A 12,065-nucleotide genomic window follows, 5' to 3' on the forward strand; every position below is an offset into this window, starting at 1 on the left:
AATCCTGTGTATTTTCTGTAATGGCAGTCGGTGCAGGCAGCATCCCTAATTTTCATCACAAAAGCCCTCGCGAAGCTCCAATCTCTACAGTTAACAAAAAAATGGAGCTCTATTCAATAACCATTATTTTTTGAGCAATTTCTTGAGTTTGAATTACTTATTGCCAGAATTGACAGTTTGAATTACTTATTACTATAATTATAAGAAATTGTTGTTTAAATTAATTTCAGAATTGCAAGTAAGAAAAAATTGGAGCTCTATTCAATAACCGCCATTTTCTGAGCAATTTCTTAACAACTTGAATTATTGTTGTTTAAATTATTTTTCATAAATTTGCAAGTAAGAAAAAATTGGAGCTCTATTCAATAACCACCATTTTCTGAGCAATTTCTGAAATTTGCAAGTAAGAAAAAATTGGAGCTCTATTCAATAACCACCATTTTTTGAGCAATTTCTTAACAGCTTGAATTACTTATTGCTACTTATTGCTTATTGTAGTTTAAATTTATTTCAGAATTTGTAATTTATATTAATTTCAGAATTGTACCTCTAAGAGAAGAGAAGTATTGGGTGAAGCGATCGATCGGTGGATCGATGAAAATGTGAAGATGAAGCTGTGCAGGTTGATTGATGAAGCTATGCAACTAGTTTGGGTCGGCTTCTATCCTTCCCGGATGAAGCTATGCAACCGGTTAGCTAAGCACTCTATGCAACTGGTTAGCTAAGCACATGGTTGCACCAGGTTCGGGCCAGCTTCTATCCTTCCAAGCTTTGCTTCTGGGCTCTTATGCAAATTGAATGCTTCTAGGCTCTCTAATGCAAATCGAATAGAATTGAGCACAACTTAATGAAAAGAGAACTGAGCTCAGGAGAAAACAGCAAACAAAACTGAAAAGAGAAAAGATAATTGAATAAGCAGTGCAATTCAAAATGTACCAAGCTAAGCCTAGATAAGCAAGACAGTACTAGTTTCTTCAAGAAAAAATCAGAGTCAATTGCTTCTGGATATCAAAATGGGATCCTGAGCCAGGTGCTTGCCACTGTAGAGAACATTCTGCTTCTTCGAGATGCAAAACCCTCATTTTCCTCTGTGCCTAGGGCGTGAAGCGGGTTGTTACAGTTGCGGTCGCTGTGTGAAGCAAGTTGTCGCAGTAGCGATAAGAAGGGGCAATGCCTCGTTCAATCGATAGCTATATGTTCCCATTCAAAGCCATATGTGAGCCATGTGTTTAAGCCCTACAACTTTGGCAGCCATATAACCAAATACTATAACTTTGGCAACCATGTAACCAAATACTACAACTTTGGCAACCATGTAACCGAAGATATGTTTTTAAAGACTACAACTTTGGCAACCATGTAACCAAATACTACAACTTTGGCAACCATGTAACCAAATATTACAACTTTGGCAACCATGTAACCGAATAGTACTAAATATTTTGATAAACCAAAAATAGAGAATTTAACATTTATATTTTCAATTCAGATATGATAAAATGAAATTTTATCATCCAACTCGTTCCGGCCATAGTCACCATGCCCTTTCATATTTTAACATCCACTTAAACCACGTACAGAGACACCCTGATATTCTATCAAAGTTGCAATCGCAAGCACAGATCCAGAGGTCATTTAGAGAATGTAACCCTAACCAGATGCTTTATTAAAGAAAAAACAACCCACCTGAAAATATACTTCTATAAGGAAATAGATTGGAAGCCAAAAGATCAGCAACCTCTTACGTTAAAGCGTTTCAGAAAACATACAATAAGTAACGGAGTCAAGTGCATAACGACCCAGCGATTCATTCAAGGATTCTAATTTACCAAGTTTGCTACAAGCAAACATTAATACAGACTAATATGGACCTATTTAATATGACTTTGTATGCCTGAAAAGCCATGGAAATCTTTACCCAACCATGACAGAAAACAGAAAGCAGCACACGAGACTCGGCCTAACAGCCATCGCCCTCCTAACATTTTTTAACTGAATTTGATTACACAGAATTTCAATGAAGTAAAAAAGAGATGATGCATCCTAAAAGTGCCGCGACGATAGAGGGAGCGTATGCCAGAGAGGCTGCACCGGCTTCCATGCCCGGACTGGGACTGGGACTGGGAGCTGACATGATTTCTTCATCTGCAGCAAAAACAGAGACCCCTGAAAAAAACAACACAAGAATAGCAATGTAAGTAGCCGCGGCTGATATTTTGCAGGGCTCCATTTCACGCTGAAACGGTTGTAATGTAGGCAATGGCGATACTTCTGCCTGTTGCTGTCCGAAATTGCAATTGCTTCGACTTTTAACAGTCCATGGACTGCCTGAATATGTGAGCTTGCCGGCCAACAGCTGGAACTTTAGCCAGTTGCGTCGCCCTTTTTTCAACATTTTTTATTAAAAAAATATCTAGCTTTTCACTTTGGCAGGTACTACCAAAGTCTGTCAGCTTGCCGCCAGGATTTTTATCCGGCCAGTTGCATGGTCTTCTTTCTAACATTTTTTATGTGTAACAATATTTTTTTTTGGCAATTATTGTGATATTGATTTATTAATGGGTGTGTATATTTTGCACGTTAGTGAAATCAAAAAAATATTTCATTTTAGAATGTGATGCATTCAAAGACATCAGAAAAAGTTATGAGAACATGTTAACATCAGTTTTTTTCTTAGCATTGTCTTTTTAGCTAGGGGATTGTTGGAAGATTAGGCCAACTCATCATCAAATTGAACTGGAAAATGATTGAATTGCAAAAAACGAAAAATAGGGAACTAATGGTCTCATAGACTATTTTTAGTCTTGTGGAGGTTAAAATATCAGATCACGCCTAGTTGTATATGCTCACTAATCACAATTAAATTTAACCAAATACATTATATATTTAACCATAAATATAGGAGTCGTTTCCTGAGTTGAAGGACTTGCTCAAGCGGCCAAAAATGGCCCGAATTCCAGTAAAAAAATTCAAAAAACTGGTCGAGACAGTACCTGAATCATGTTTTCGATGGTTGAAATAGATTCAACACCATCAAAAACTTGGAAAACACCTAAAATTATAAAATTTAATAACTTTTACTTAGATTTACAAAAATCCCTGACAAATTATTTCAAAATATAACCAAAATTTTTATAACTTTAAAAGCAAAAAAACATAATCGTTAAACTGCGGCATAAATATATACAACTCCACTTATTAATAATCAATAACACCGTAAAGATATTGGTTGCCCAACCATTACCTTTTAACAGTTCATGTACTGACCGAGTCTGTACGGATGCCGGCTAACAGCTGCAACTCCAGCCTGGTTCTTTATCCAGCCAATTGCATGGCCGCCTTTAACAATTTTTATCAATATAAAACTGACAATGCTGAGGTTCAAACAAAATTCTAAGTTGCTTGTAATCATTATGGGCATTAGCGGCCCACATAATCTGCTCGGATGGGAAAGTGCGCTCCTCAGGATTGTGAGGTGACTGAGGTCCACACCAGGTGAGCCCATGTGCTCGCGACTCGACGGATAGTCTCACTCTCTGTCTAGCTTGACTGACAAAAATGTGAAATATTCCAACTTTGCAACACCATACAGTACTTTGTCGTCATGGATGTGAATATTGCTCTGCAGTAATACGCTAATATTTCCAACCCCATTGAAACATAAATGCAGCCTGACATGCAAGGGATATAGCAGTTCTCTTGTATTTATGTTTCAATGGGGTTGACTTTGGCATTTTAGCAACAAAGCAACTGCTATATCCCTTGCATGTCAGGCTGCATTTATGTTTCAATGGGGTTGGAAATAGGAATTGCCTTAATATTTAAAGGGGTCTGTATATATAGGTAATTGGATGTATTAATTAATTAAAGTGTTATTAATGTGTTGATAGATAAAATTAAAATTAAAATAAATATGTTTTGAGTAAAAAATTTTGGTAGAAATACACAAAAAAAAATTATGGCTAAATTTTTTTAAATGGGATTTCCATTAAAAGACTTTGCTTAATTTATTATGGATCACAGAAGCTTGAATACATAAATTAACATGTTAATTTATTATGGATCACAAAAGCTTGAATACATAAATTAACATGTTAATTCATCATGGATCACAAAAACTTGAATATAGAAATTAACATGTTTTTTAATTAATAACGGGATATACTGAGATGGGGTGACTTTGAAACAAGGGGCTAGTTGCAACTTTCAATTAGTTAATGAGTAGTGGTAAGTGATTTTGGCAAGTACTATTTCAGGATGGCACAATGATTATGGTAACTACCATTTTAATTTGTTTAGTGGTAGATTGCCCACCTTTGAGCAAATGAAGGGAGAATTATCAATGTTTTTTTCTCCTCTCTTGAAGAATTCAAGGCGAAATGTCTCAATTCTCTCACCAAGTGATAACATCCTTGAAGTCTAGTTCCCTTTTCTAGTTGTCTTTGCTACTTTTCATTTCATGAAGTAATTATGGTTTGTGGATGGTACTTTTCTATTTTACATTCATTCCTTAAAAGTTGGGTACTAGTGAGGTCTATGGAGGTCGACAGAACCTTCTCCTATCATGGTGCAGTCTGGAATGGTATTTCGGGGTGCTGGTGTTTTCTTTATACACTATTGCGGAATGCATGCATAATACATAACCTCCTCTACGTTGATCATCAATTTTGCGGAATTAAAAACAATGAAACATAAATCGCATGCGCACATTAACACAGTATGTAATGGGGAAAGCATACAGCTGAAAACCCCGAACTATCTGTATATTATAATGATAGAGAACATGTAACAATACATAGTACAATACTCCTCACAAGTACTCAGTACTATTTCCACCTGTTACACACAAACTATCTCAGATCTGAATCAAGTCACAGGTTCAAATCTCCTCCGCCATCTGCCTGCCTCTATTGCGCAATCCAATGTGAGAATAGGAATGATCCAAGTTTGAATTCCCTTTTGTTGTACTACGCAATCCTCATTGGCAATCTCAATCAATGATTGTGCAAATCTCATGCACAACTATAGTCACAACTGATAGCAGTCTCACTCTTTCACCCACCTCTAACACTTGTCTCCACTGAACTGTCCATGCACTGAGTTAACTGATGTATTCTTTAGTTGCTTTATGAGTTAATAATTAGTGAATTAATTAATAATTAATTCAAATCACTCATCACTAGTGTATTTGACAGTTAGACTAAATACAACTAGTTCAACTAAGTCAAACTGAACACAACTCCATCAACTCCTCAATCAACTCCACCAAACTCAATCACTTGAGTTCTAACTGAAGTCCATCATGCAATAGCTCAACTAACCCATAATAAAAGCGTATTTCCTTCTGGCAGTTGCATGTGCCACATCCGTAGTTCGAACTGAAGTGCTCCAAGAGGATAAGATAATGTTTATAGTCCAAATATTATTAAGAGCTAATAATATTTGACTGTTCTATATTTAGACTGGCAGTCTAAAAATAGACTCCGCCCATATGTCTAAAAATAGAAGTCCATCTATTTTTACCAACATGACCAATCATCCACAAATAGCATCCTGCAACTCATAGACCATGATCCATATGTATAAAAATAGACATAGTCTAAAAACAGACTTTGCACCAAAAATAGCCTGCGGGCCCACTTAGTGAAGGCGACTCCTTTCCACTAAGTTCCATCATCTTGTTGCATTTTCAACAAATAATGCATCATACATTGCACTCTAATTTCCATTTGTATATATATAACGTAGTCATACCCAACCATCTTAGTGACCCACTTATGTTTCTCTATATACAACAACCTATACCCTACAAAATAGTTCATATTATGATGGTTATTTTAGATCATGAAGTTCCTACCAATGACATACAATCGCCAAGAGTCAACTATATGAAGGATGGCCATCATATACTTCTCATAGGTGGATTTTCTGAATTTTATATAACATAATTATCTACTCATGAATGTCAACAGGTTCCCATTTTTCATCACCATTAATCCAAGAAACTTATTTAAATGGTTGCATTTCAAAACAAATACTCAGTGAAATAAGGCACAGTTAAGAAAAATGTATTCCATGTGGACTTCCTTTAAATACGAAAAGGTTTGCTTGGTGACATCATTCCATATAGATGTATTCTTTTTATTAGGGAAGTTAAAGGGGTTCTGATTTTCCCCGTAATTTTTCACAAAAATCATATAATATCCTTTTGCCTATGAAACCGTGTAATCCTTTTAAATTCTTGATGTGTATCCAATCCTACATAGCCTTAATTTTCTCTGAAACCTCTCACACCCTATCCAGTTGACAATGTGACCCAAGAACACTACCTATGAAGCATCAAATATTCATTTTGAATATTTTAGGAACAATTGGTTATCCCATAACAATTGTATGGTTTTATCAACATGATTGACATGTGCTCCTAGATTTTTCTATAAATCAAGATATCATCAAATAATACATGAATAAAAATGAGTAGGAAAGGCTAGAAAAATCTTTTTCATGAGGTTCTAAAAGGTGGAAGGGGGATGGGACATTATAAACACAAAATTGGATAAATAAAATCTCATAATGCCCTTCATACATGTGAAAATTGTCTTAGAAATGTGTACCTCATTGATTTAAATTGGGTAGGATCCTATGTGAAGGTCTACTTTAGTGATTAGTGAAGAATTTGGCACTGTGAATCTAATTCAATACATCATCAATAAGTAGGATGAGAAATTTTTATTTGATGGTCAACCTATTGAAAGCACCTATAAGTTAATCTTTCTTTCCAAAATAGTTTCATACAACTTGGATAAAAGAAGGTCAATAATTATATTCTAATAGTTTGCATTGTTCCTTTCATCAACACTTTTTAAAATAGGAACAATGTGTCTCTGAGTCCAATGTTTATGAAATTCATACTTAATTACTAGATTGAAAATTATGAGGATGTGAGGGATAAAAACATAGCCTTTAATTTTTACCATCAACTATGATGTTCATCATATGTTGAATAAAAATCATGCTTCTAGTTTTCCTACCATTCCAAGCAATTTGAAGCAAAGTGAGGTTTGCATCCTTTGGAAACACAACAAGCAACCTTTTCATGATTCCAATTTGATAACATTTAGAAAAAGTAGAATTGATGTACTTTGATTTGTGTGGCCCCATGCTTGTTGCATCCATCTTTGGTATTAAATGTATCATGAAAATTATTGAAGACTACATTAGTATGTGTTGTTTTTATTTGTTGAAACATAAATCTCAAGAATTTGAAACATTTAAAATTGTTCCTTTATAGATTTAAAATGAAGCACAGTCTAGTCATCACAATTTATAATGATAATGGATGGGAATCTACTTCTTATTAGTTTTAAAACTATACTTTTAGGACATATATAAAGTTTCAAACCATGAGATAAGCCCATTGCATGCAAGCTTTGACATGAGAGTGAGATGCAATATTTATTGTAATATTTGACACACCAAAGTAATATATCCTTGTCTAAGACATGGTGTGGGTTGTATAAATAACATCTTGAACCTTAACACTACATTTATGGTTCATGGACATGAATTGGCCCCAAACAATAACACTTATATTTTGGTAGGAATCTTTGGGCAATGAGTGAGGTACCAATTTGATTATAATTTTAATTAGACTAGGGATAAATCTCCTATATCGGGACATTGTTCAAGGCTAAGAATGAAAGGACTAGGGACTAAGTGATTATAATATGTCTTGTGGGCCATGCATTGGGCCTTGTACCATGACACAAGCCCTCGATAATGTATCTTTGTCCTAGGAGGAGTATATAGGACAATCCCAATATTTTCCATAAGATGGATAAGTCTCTTAGCCTAAGGATCAAGATCCAAAAATAGAGGCTTACTCCTTATGCACAAAATTTAAGGTACCTAGCCCATGCATGTGGTCATGGGACAATTACACAAACCTTTAAAAAGTATTGCTTCTCCCAATAGTGGGATACATTCCTAATTTGAGGTATATTATACAAGTATGGCTATCTTGGTTGAAGACATGGTTTGGAACTAAAGACTAAGGATTTGGCAAATGGTCAAGTGTTTGTCTTGGTAATTTTCCATGGGGCCATGGAAATTTACACAACCCCTTCAAAAATATTATTACCCCCAATAGTGGGACACATTCCCAATTTCAGGCTTATTGTACAAGGATAGTTATCTTATTTAAAGACTGGATTTGGCACTAAAAATAAGCATTTTGCACATGGGCATGGAGGTGGGGGCTGATGGGGTACTTTTGGAAGCTTGATAAATAATGTGATTGTCTAATGGGAGTGTTTAATTTTGAGGGACACATTCCCAATTTGAGGCTTATTGTACAAGGATGGTTATCTTATTTAAAGACTGGATTTGGCACTAAAAATAAGCATTTTGCACATGGGCACGGAGGTGGGGGCTGATGGGGTACTTTTAGAAGCTTGATCAATAATGTGATTGTCTAATGGGAGTATTTTGGTATATTGTTAAATAACTTGGGGTTCAGGAACTTCAATATTATAGTAGAAAAAATATTATTTTATTAATGATACATTGTTTTGTAATAAAATGATAAATTTCCAAAATGATAGTTCATAATTAAAATTAGGTTTACCACTAAGGACCAGAGAAATATAAGGAATATGTAATCAATTCCAAAATCATATTTTTCTTTGTTCGTAAATGCAAATGTTATGAATTTTTTAACTAAGTGACCTCATTATTAGGCTTAGATTACCTTGCTATATCTAAGGCACATGGGTCACGCATAAGGAATTAGACCATGAGACATCCCCATCGAAGGGAAGTTTTGGTGCAAAAATGTTATATTCTTTATGTGTATTTATGGTTGTAATTTCCTATAATGGGGATAAGAAACATATTAGCATGCAAAAACACGAAAATAATATTAGACTACAAAATAACAAAAACCATAAGCATCCATATATTTTCATGCTAAGTTTAAAGTAAACCATTAAGCTAACTCGAGATTCAAGAAAACAAGCCATAAAATTAATATAGATATATCACTAGTTCTAAATACCCAAAGATGTTATTAGATTCTAGATTATAGTACATATGATAAAGATCTCCCGCAATTTCCTATAACTATATAATTATCATTGATATATTTATAAATCTCAGTGATTTAGCATGCATTTAAATCAACAATCTAATGGCCAAGACATGCATCTTATATTGAATGAACTTCTATCATGTAGAATTAAACACACACATTATAATACATTAAATAATAAATTTTAAGGGATGCGAAGGGATTTCAACCGAAGAAATAATTTTGTCTCGACATTAACTGACCCTAAAATGCATGCTTTATCCTAATACATGTGAAGTTTGAAATTATCAAGATTTTATTGAGAAATATTTGAAGTAGTATTGAAGCAAAATTTATTGTAAGGATGAGATTATATGATCTATATTCTTAAGTATTGATGGATGTCCAACCATAACATTCTAATGTTGACATTAAAAGGTTGACATGGAGAGAAATACCATTTGTAAACTCTAACCAACAAAACCCACACCTCCAAGATATTGTGTTTGAATAGAACCAAGAAGGACTAGGGTAATGCCCTATTGCACAAGATCAATGTAAGCACTAACAATTTCACGTTGAATCTCCATGGCTGCTAAATGTGGCATTTGGTGCCAAATCACAATATTGGAACCTTAAAAACTAGACAAAATCAATGTTATATTAAGGGTCCATATATATTGTACCCATATGCCTTCCTTGACATTAAGCATTACCAACATGACTTATTTTATCTCTTTAACCATATATGAGGCCAAAATTTATATCTAATATTATAAATATAACACATAATTTGTATGCAAACATAAAATAATAACATGAATAACACTTCATATTTTGAATTAATTCATTACCCATTTAATTCAAGGTATTAACAAAATGAAAATCATTATGTAAGGAAATAACTATGAATATCTAATGATGGAATCCATGTCGACTAAATTGGTTATTGAGAAATGAATTTTCTAGCTAGTTATAGGAATTAACTATTGGTTCCACCCCCAAGCTAGACCATTATACCATTAGGGTGGAGGAGGGGAGGTCCTATAGGGTCTTAATCTCACACATGCCAACACATTAGTCACATGACAAAGTCATTGCCGTCACTATATATTTCTCCTTGTCCTACTTTAGTCATCAAACAACCATGGAACTCTCTTATATTTCCCTACACAACATAAGGAAAAGATTCATTTTCTCTAATAAATAGTCCTTCATAGATCTTCTTCCCTTTTAGTGATTTCAGTGAATTCAAACATATTCCAACTACTAGTTTGCTTATGGAAATATCTTAGGATAAAAACACTTGTCGTCAAAATATTCAGTGTGAAGAAATAGTAGGGTTAAAAGTACAACGATATGTTTTTTAGCTATTGTGGGAATTATAATCATGGTTTTCTATCAAACCATCCCATTTTTTCTCACATTTTGAATAGAAAGTTTCCCCAACTTCTATTGTTCTCACTAGCCATGAGCATATGGGAAACCCCTTGCATTTATAGTTATAATGACCATAACATTTAAGGAAATCACCCCCTAACATGGGAGCATATCCTCTTCTCTTTCCCACGAATATGGCTACATAATAGCATGGCATAATTATAAATGGTTCATAAAGATAACGGGAGATCTTTTCTTACCTGATATCTACCCTCTTTGCAATGATATGACACTTGTAATTATTACAAGCACACGAGTTAAATATTGATTGGTCAAATTTTAAGGAATCAAAAATAAGAAAGGATAGTGAGGGAAGAGGATGCAAGGAACTTATTTAACATCATCTACCAATGTGTGACTACGAATCAATTATAATTGTTATCTCACCATCTATTGTTGTGGAGGCATTGGGAGTAGAAGAGGGTTATCCTTGCTTCAGAAAAGTGCGAGGCATGGAAAATCTAGTCAATGAAGTCTTGCATGGAAAAGAATATTCATCATTACCATTATGTACACTAGAATGTGGATGAGACTCAAGTGTCTCAGGGGCATTTATTGTTATCATATTGAGATACAAGGTAAGCTAGTTAAGAATGTATTAGGAGGATAAAACATGTAGTTCTCTTATTCTTCCATTGATATTTATGATATAGTTTGTAGTTGTCTAATCTATCATGATGATCTAGGTGGACCTTTATTTCTACCACTAAATTAGAAATGGTCGTAAGCTTCGCCTAATTTATAGTAGGTTTGTAGGTATTAAACCTCCAACCCATTTTGATGGCCCTTATATGTTTTTAGTGATTTTGAAGGCGTGACCTTCTTGCCAAACATATGGAACTCATAAATGGTGCAAAGAATGCCAAAAATATATGATAAGGGCCAAAAAATTGGATTAAAGTTCAATGCTTGTAAAATTTATGTAAATCTAACCAGTGTTATATACTTAATAATTAGGATTATGATATTGTAAATTTTTAATATAGGAAAAAATGAACAGCCATCTAGGTGAATAGCAACAACCATATGATCTATGGGAAGATGAAAACAAAGGTCATCTCTATATAGATGTATTAATCTCGTTTTGATGAAAATATGAATACATGGATTTATTCAATCTCAAGCCTATTAATGGCATTAGAGCTTGCAGATTTTTTAGATAACTCAATCATCAATGGAGTGGGCATGATGATAGTTTTATCCTTACTCTACTTTTGAATTATGCAACAAAGCTTGATAAAATCTTAAGGTCTTCACCTTGTTGACCAATATTTCATTCATAAAGGGTGTTTTAAATTTGTGAAAAATAAATTCAATATATTATTGGTAATTAGGGGGAGGGATATGGGGTAGTGGGGCTCATATGTATTGAGGGTATAAAAGTGAGTATTTAGTAAAAATAAGGGATATATATTAAAAATATAGGTTAATTTCATTAGAAATATGTAATGGTAGGGAGGTTTAACAAAAGTATTTTCGGAGGCTTTTATTAATATTTAGTGTCAATAAAGGTATTTTTTAATATCGAGCAGCTCAATTGGAGATCATCATGAAAATG

This window comes from Pinus tabuliformis, chromosome 5_2, assembly GCF_031772625.1.
Source record: "Pinus tabuliformis cultivar Carrire ecotype Pingquan chromosome 5_2, CPIR1, whole genome shotgun sequence".
Classification (NCBI taxonomy): Eukaryota; Viridiplantae; Streptophyta; class Pinopsida; order Pinales; family Pinaceae; genus Pinus; species Pinus tabuliformis.